The following is an 8,027-nucleotide window of genomic DNA, read 5'->3' on the forward strand; positions in this document are numbered from 1 at the left end:
TCAACCTAAGTATCCATTAATGAATGAGTGATTTTAAAATGTGGTATAGATACATAATAAAATATAATTCCTTCATAAAAGAATGAAATTTTGTCATTTCCAGCAATGTGGAAGGAACAGGAAATCATTATGTTAAATGAAATAAGACAGGTACAGAAAGACAAATGTCACATATTCTCACTAATGTGTGGAAGCTAGAAATGTGGAACTTATGGCGGTAGAAAGTAGAATTAGCAGGGGCTGGGAAGGAAAGGGAGGAGACGGGATGAAAAGAAGTCGGCAAATGGGTACAAAAATATAGTTAAAATGAGTAAGTTCTAGTATTCCAATGGTACAGTAGGAAAATTATAGTTAACAGTAGTTTATTGTATATTTCAAAATAGCTAGAAGAATTTTAACGTTCCCAACACTAATAATAGATCAATGTTTGAATCAACAGATATCCCAATTACACTGGTTTGATCATTATACACTGTATACATACATCGAAATGTCACATGTACCCCCAAAATATGTACAGGTATTTTATATAAACAAAATTTAAGAAAATGTTTTAAAATTGATTGTGGTAATGGTTATAGAGCTCTGAGTATATATGGAAAACTACTGAATTGCATAATATAAGTGGATACATTGTATGATGTGTTTTATTTCAATAAAACTGTAATATAAAAATAAAAAATGTATATATGTAAAAAATTATATGATGATGAAATAAGAAAATGAGTTTGCATTGCATGAGAAGAATTTATTTAACATTGGTTACATTTATATCATGAAAATACAATTTTTTAAAATTTTGCACTTTAAAAATTGTACTATATACAGCCAGACATGGTGTCTCAAACCTGTAATCCCAGCACTTTGGGTGGCGGATTACATTTTGGGAGCACTTTGAGTGGGCGGATCACCTGAGGTCAGGAGTTTGAGACTAACCTGGCCAACATGGCAGAAGCCCATCTCTACTGCAAATACAAAAATAAGGTGGGTGCAGTGGCGCATGCCTGTAATCCCAGCTGCTTGGGAGGCTGAGGCAGGAGAATTGCTTGAGCCCAGGAGACGGAGGTTGCAGTGAGCCGAGATTGCACCACTGCACTCCAGCCTAGGTGACAGAGTGAGACTCCATCTCTCTCCCTCTCTCTCTCTCTCTCTCTCTCTCTCTCTCTCTCTCTATATATATATATACACACACACACACACATATACACACACACACACACACATACATACACAAATATAGAAGTCTTAATTGTGACTGAAATAGGATGTAAATTTTGTCATACTTGAAAAAGTAAAATAACTTTATAGATAAAAGAGAATGTAAGGTTGAAAAGGCAGAGATAAAATGTGAAAGAAAATGTCAAGGATCAAGATATATTTTCTAGTTGATGGAATTACAAATAGTAATCTTATATTATTTAAGTATATCATAGAGAATTATGCATCAAAGGAAATAAAATATTAATCTGATTAAGTTTAAAATATGAAAAATGAAACATGGGTGGGAGAAGAGGGTAAGAAATGCATAGTTTAAATGAAAGAAGATATACCACCAAAAATCAGAAGTTCGTGATAAAAAATAGCATTATAAGCATATGTTTCAGAGATGTGGAAATAAACAATAGAAGAACGAAGAAGAGAAACAGTTTAAAATGTCTGATAAAAGACAAGGGACAGGAAAGAGTGAAACATACTGCTTTTTTATTATAAGCTCCTAATATAGTATTTTAAATTCTGTAAGCAAGTGACATTTATTGCAAATGGAAAAAAAAAGATCACAAAGAAAATTCCTCCGCTCATCACTTTCTTTAAAATAGTACTAAAGAACTAGCATTATTGAGTTCTAAAGGTGAAATTATATATATCATCAAGAATTTTGAGTTCAACTATATTATGTCTTTGTGGAAAACGCTATCGTCTTCTTTTGAGAAATACCTATTCAAGGCTTTTGCTCATTTGTGAATTTTTTTTTCTTTTCTTTTTTTGCTACTGAGTTGTTTGACTTTCTTACGTATTCTGGTTATTGATTCTTTGTTGGATGAATACTTTGAAATATTTTCGCTCATTCTGCAGGTCATTTCCTCCCTTTGTTGATTATCTCTTTTGCTTTACAGAAGCGTTTTAGCTTGATGTAATGCAGTTTTTCTAGTTTTGCTTTTATTGTCTGTGCTTTTGAGGTATCATTCAAAGTATATTTGCCCAGACCAATGTCGTCAAGCATTTCCTCAGTGTTTTCTTCTAGGACTTTCATAGTTTCAGGTCTTATATTTAAATCAGTAATCAATTTTGATTTGATTTTATTATATGGTGGGAAATAGGGGTATCTCCTATCTCCCACCATATAAAATGGATAAGGATATCGATTCTGCATATAGACATCCAGGTTTTCTTTATGGAAGAGACAGTCCTTTTCCCAATGTATGTTATTTGTACCTTTGTCAAAATGAGTTGGGTTGGCTATAAATGTGTGGATTTATGTCTGGCATTGGTATATCTGTTTTTTTGTTTTGTTTTGGTTTTACCAGTATAATGTTGTCTTGGTTACTACAGTTTTGTCACAAAATACTTTTATCTTGACTTCTTTTTCAGATGATTCACTGTTCATGTGTGGAAATACTACTGATATTTATATGTTAAATTTGTATTTTACAATGTACTGAATTCATTTATCAGTTCTAACAGTTTTTTTTGTTAGTCTAGGTTTTTCTTAGAAAAAGATCATGATATCTGTAATTGAGGCTAATCTGACTTCTTCCTTTCTAATTTGGATGCCTTTTATTTCTTTCTCTTACTGAATTGCTCTGGCCAGGACTTTCAGTGTTATGTTGGATAAAAGTGGTGAAAGTGGGGCATCCTTGTCTTATTTCAGATATTAGAGGAAAAGCTTTCAAATTTTCCCTGTTCAGTCCAGTGCTTGCTATGGGTTTGTCTTATGTGGTCTTTATGATGTTGAGGTATGTTTCTTCTATGCCCAGTTTGCTGAGGCTTTTTCTCATAAGGCAATGTTGACTTTTATCAAGTGCTTTTTCAGCATCTCTCAACAGAATGTTGTTTTGTTTTGTTTTGTTTCTGAGACAGATTCTTGCCCACGCCAGAGTGCAGTGGCACGATCTTGGCTCATGGCAACTTCCGCCTCCTGGGTTCAAGCAACTCTCTTGCCTCAGCCTCCCGAGTAGCTGGGATTACAGGTGCGTGCCACCATGCCCAGCTAATTTTTGTATTTTCAGTAGAGGCGGGGTTTCACCATGTTGGGCAGGCTGGTCTCGAACTCCTGAACTCATGATCTGCCCACCTCGGCCTCCCAAAGTGCTAGGATTACAGGCATAAGCCACCACATCCGGCCGATCATATGGTTTTTGTTCTTGGTTCTTGTATTAGTCCGTTTTCATGCTGCTAATAAAAATACACCTGAGACTGGGCAATTTACAGAAGAAAGAGATTTAACGGACTTACAGTTCGATGTGGCTGGGGAGGCTTTGCAATCACGGCGGAAGGTGAAAGGTGTGTCTCACATGATGACAGACAAGAGAAGAGATATTTTGCAGGGAAATCCCTGTTTTTAAAACCATCAGATTTCATAAGACTTATTCACTGTCACTAGAACAGCACAGGAAAGACCCACCCCCATGATTCAATCACCTCTCACCAGGTTCTTCCCAGGACACATGGGAATTGTGGGAGTCAAAATTAAAAATGAGATTTGGATGGTGACACAGCCAAACCAATCTTTTTGCCCATGGCCGCTTCCAAATGTCATGTCCTCAAATTTCAAAACCAACCATGCCTTCCCAACAGTCCCCCAAGTCTTAACTCATTTCAGCCTTAAGTCAAAAGTCCACAATCCAAAGTCTCATCTCAGACAAAGCAAGTCCCTTCCACCTATGAGCCTGTAAAATCAAAAATAAATTAGTTACTTCCAAGATGCAATGTGGCTACAGGCATTGGGTAAATACCATCCATTCTAAATGAGAGAAATTGGCCAAAACAAACGGGCTACAAGCCCCATGCAAGTCTGAAATCCAGTGGGGCAGTCTAATCTTAAAGCTTCAAAATGATTTCCATTGACTCCATGTCTCACATTTAGGTCACGTTGATGCAAGAGGTGGGTTTCCATGGTCTTGGGCCACTCTGCCCTGTGGCTTTTCAGCTGGCTGCTTTCAAGGGCTGTCATTGAGTGTTGCGACTTTTCCAGGCACGTGGTGCAAGCTGTCAGTGGATCTGCAGTTCTGGGGTTTGGAGGACAGTGGCTCTCTTCTCACAGTTCCACTAGGTGGCGCCCCAGTAGGGACTCTGTGTAGAGGCTCCAATCCCACATTTCCCTTCTGCACTGCCCTAGCAGAGGTTCTCCACCAGAGCCCCCCAACCCACAGTAAACTTCTGGCTGGACATCCAGGTGTTTCCATACATCCTCTGAAATCTAGGTGGAGGTTCCCAAACCTCAATTCTTGATGTCTGTGCACACGCAGGCTCAACACCATGTGGAAGCTGCCATGGCTCTGAAGTCACAGCCCAAACTCTATGTTGACCCCTTTCAGCCATGGCTGGAGCAGCTGGGACACAGGGCCCAAATTCCTAGGCTGCACAGAGCATGGAGACCTGGGCCCAGCCACCTTTTTCCCCTAGGCCTCCAGGCCTGCGATGGGAGGGGCTGCCATGAAGACCTCTGACATGCCCTGGAGACATTTTCCCCATTGTTTCAGGGATTAACATTCAACTCCTCATTAGTTATGCAAATTTCTGCAGCTGGCTTGAATTTCTCCTCAGAAAATGGGATTTTCTTTTCTGTCACATTCTCAGGCTGCAAATGCTCTGAACTGTTATGCTCTGCTTCCCTTATAAAACTGAAAGCCTTTAACAGCACCCATCTCCCCTCTTGAATACTGCTGCTTAGAAATTTCTGCCAGATACCTTCAATCATCTCTCTCAGGTTCAAAGTTCCACAAATGTCTAGGGCAGGGGCAAAATGCTGCCAGTCTCTTTGCTAAAACATAACAAGAGCCACCTTTGTTCCAGTTCCCAACAAATTTCTCATTTCCATCTGAACACCACTTCAGACTGGACTTTGTTGCTCCATATTGCTATCACCATTTCGGGCAAAGCCATTCAATAAGTCTCTAGGAAGTTCCAAACTTTCCGACATCTTCCTGTCTTCTTCCGAGGTCTCCACACTGTTGCAACCCCTGCCTGTTACCCAATTCCAAAGTCACTTCCATATTTTTGGGTATTTACAGCAGCATCCCATTCAGTGGGTACCAATTTACTGTATTAGTCCATTTTTATGCTGCTGATAAAGACATACCTGCAAGTTGGCAATTTACAGAATAAAGACATTTAATGGACTCACAGTTCCACGTGGCTGGGGAGGCCTCAAAATCATGGCGGAATGTGAAAAGCACGTCTTACATGGTGGTAGACAAAAGAAGAGAGCTTGTGCAGGGAAACTCCTGTTTTAAAAACCATCAGATCTCATGAGACTTACTCTCATGAGAACAGTACAGGAAAGACTTACCCCCAAGATTCAATCACCTCCCACCAGGTTCCTCCCATGACCCATGGGAATTGTGGGAGTTACATTTCAAGATGAGATTTTGGTAGTGATATGGTTTGGCTGTGTCCCCACCCAAATCTCATGTTAAATTTCCACATGTTGTGGGAGGGACCCAGTGGGAGGTAATTGAATCATGGGGGCAAGTCTTTCCCATGCTGTTCTCATGATGGTGGGTGAGTCTCACAAGATCTGATGATTTTAAAAAGCGGAGTTCCAGAAACAAAACAAAAAAGCACTATTCAAACAAAAAATTAACAAAAAAAAAAACCCCAAACTAAACAAGATTACTCTCTCCCTCACCCCTTCCCCCACTTGGTGGACCCCAGTTTATAGTTGAATTTATTTTGTGGTTACCTCAGAATACAAATAAAAGTTTAAATTACAAATCATAGTCCTCCACAGGTGATCTGAACACATCAGTTCTTTTCAGCAGTGTGTTCCAGGAAGTCTAATATAGCCACAGCCTACTACAGAGTATTCCTTAAGGGTAGGGCACAGGACGGGTTAATTAAGGTCACTTAAATCTTCATCTTTTATAGCAGATCAGAACCTAGATGGCTGACTTTTTATGCAGGACTTCTGATAAGAATCCAGAAGAGCTGGTTTCAAGGTTCACATCGACACTTAATAATTGTAACCTTCTTAACAAGAAGTTGTGATCCACATGAAGTCCACAATGAGTGCAGCAAATCTGAGGTGGTCAACCCTTACGAAGGCTAGTATCTGCACATAAAATGGTTTTGAAATGACCATTGGCTGCAGGTTTGGTTTGGTATTTGCAGAGTAAATATGAAGGAACACTGTTGAAACTAGTTCACATATTTATATAACAATGAAAATTCTCCTAAATCCAATATGCATAACGCAGCCATGACATTTTAACTTCCACAGTGAAATAGGGCCAGTCGTGAAATCGACTGATCTGCATCTCTGTATATAGATCCAGCAGAGATCAGACTTTGAATGGCTGTTCGTGGTGGTTAGGTGTACTCTAGTTATCCCAGAAGGGTTGGCAAAGGCCATTCCTTAATTGTATTGTGAGTGGCTCCTTTTCTGATTTTCAGGCACAGCATAGTGGCCCTCTAGCTGAAGTTTAAGGACCTGGTTTTTTGAAACCTCATCCTTACCTCTATTTTTGTCTTATTACTTCAAATCCATTTCTTTATCCTTCCGGCTTTCTACATGCTTGGCTGTTGACTGCAGGGATGGGAACTGTGTATCACTGCAAATTTTGGTGGTCCTTGTGGTGTTTTCCTTGTTGTGGTTAACCTGGCCCTAGGGGGCCTACACACAACAGTAGTCATTGCCAGTTCTGGGGTTTCTGTAACAATTACTGGAGCAGGAGGTGCTTGTACTGGAGCTGTTTTATTCCAGGGACCTGAAGATTTTTCTATACCACCACCATCTCCACCTTCTTTCCAGTTATCACCTGGACCTTGTCTCTTCATTATCTTCTTCCTTTTCACTTATTTGCATTGCCTGAACCCTGCGGCCGCTGTAATCAACCTTTTTGCTCCAATCCTTTCCATTCATCTTCGTCCTTCTTCACAGCCTTGGTGGCGGCCCCTGGGTCCACAGCCCCCGCGGTCGCTGTGCTGCCTTGGCCCAGCCGGGTTCCCGCTCGCTCCCCGCCGTCCGCTACACCCCCGGCGGCTCCACTGCTCCCGCCGCCCTGCCGGCGGCGCCCTCGGAACTCACCGCCTGGTTGCTCCGCTCCTTCTTCTTCTCCTTGTCCCAGTTGGCAAAGAAGTTGTGCAGGCTCCGCTCGTCTATCGCGGCCATGGCCTCGGCCTCCTGGACCCGGATGGGTGGAGCCGGTGGCGGGCGCGGCCCGCGGGGCTCCTAGCTCGGGTGGAGGCCGGCTCTGCGCTCACGCTGCGGGCAGCCGCGACGCCTCAGCCCCGCGGGGTCTCCGCGGAGTGCGCGGCGGGGCGGGCGGCTCCCTCTGTGTGCTGGCTAGCGATTTTTGTTCTACATTAAGGCCTTTTTGCTTTAACCTTAAATAAGTTCTTTGACAGAGCATATTGCCTGGTTAAGTAAGTAACCTGAAGTATGCCTTAGGATTGTGAAATGTCGTGAGTTTGCCAATCCTCAGGGTGGAACCAAAAAGCCTTTGATGTAAACGGTAGTGGATGCTGGAGGCTCTACATCAGGTGCTGCTAATGCCTCATCGAATTAGGTCTAATTGTATAGTAAACTGCAGTGGGAAGAATATGCTTTCTGGTGAGGCTAAGGGGTTCACTGATCTATCCTTACAAATTCAGAGCAACATGAGCAAAACCTCAGCTAAAACTCATTTAAGTGTCATGGATTGTGGATGATGTTTAAGAATTCCTTATATACTTGTGCCCAGATTTTCAAAGTATTGGCTGTTCTATAGATGTAGTGATTGTCCCAGCAAGCTTGGCTTTGTTTTCAACCTTTTGGCGTGTCTTTATGTTCATTGGAAAGTCAGGGCGAAAGACAGGTGATGTAGTAC

General features: G+C 41.4%; 1 pseudogene; it reads right to left on the bottom strand.

Annotated features, from left to right (window-relative positions):
• Positions 1-6,574: 6,574 nt before the first annotated feature.
• On the bottom strand, positions 6,575-7,352 carry LOC126949373 (protein CDV3 homolog; annotated as a pseudogene).
• Between the last annotated feature and the right edge of the window lie 675 nt (positions 7,353-8,027).

The sequence above is a fragment of the Macaca thibetana genome, chromosome 2, assembly GCF_024542745.1.
Source record: "Macaca thibetana thibetana isolate TM-01 chromosome 2, ASM2454274v1, whole genome shotgun sequence".
NCBI classification, from domain to species: domain Eukaryota; kingdom Metazoa; phylum Chordata; class Mammalia; order Primates; family Cercopithecidae; genus Macaca; species Macaca thibetana.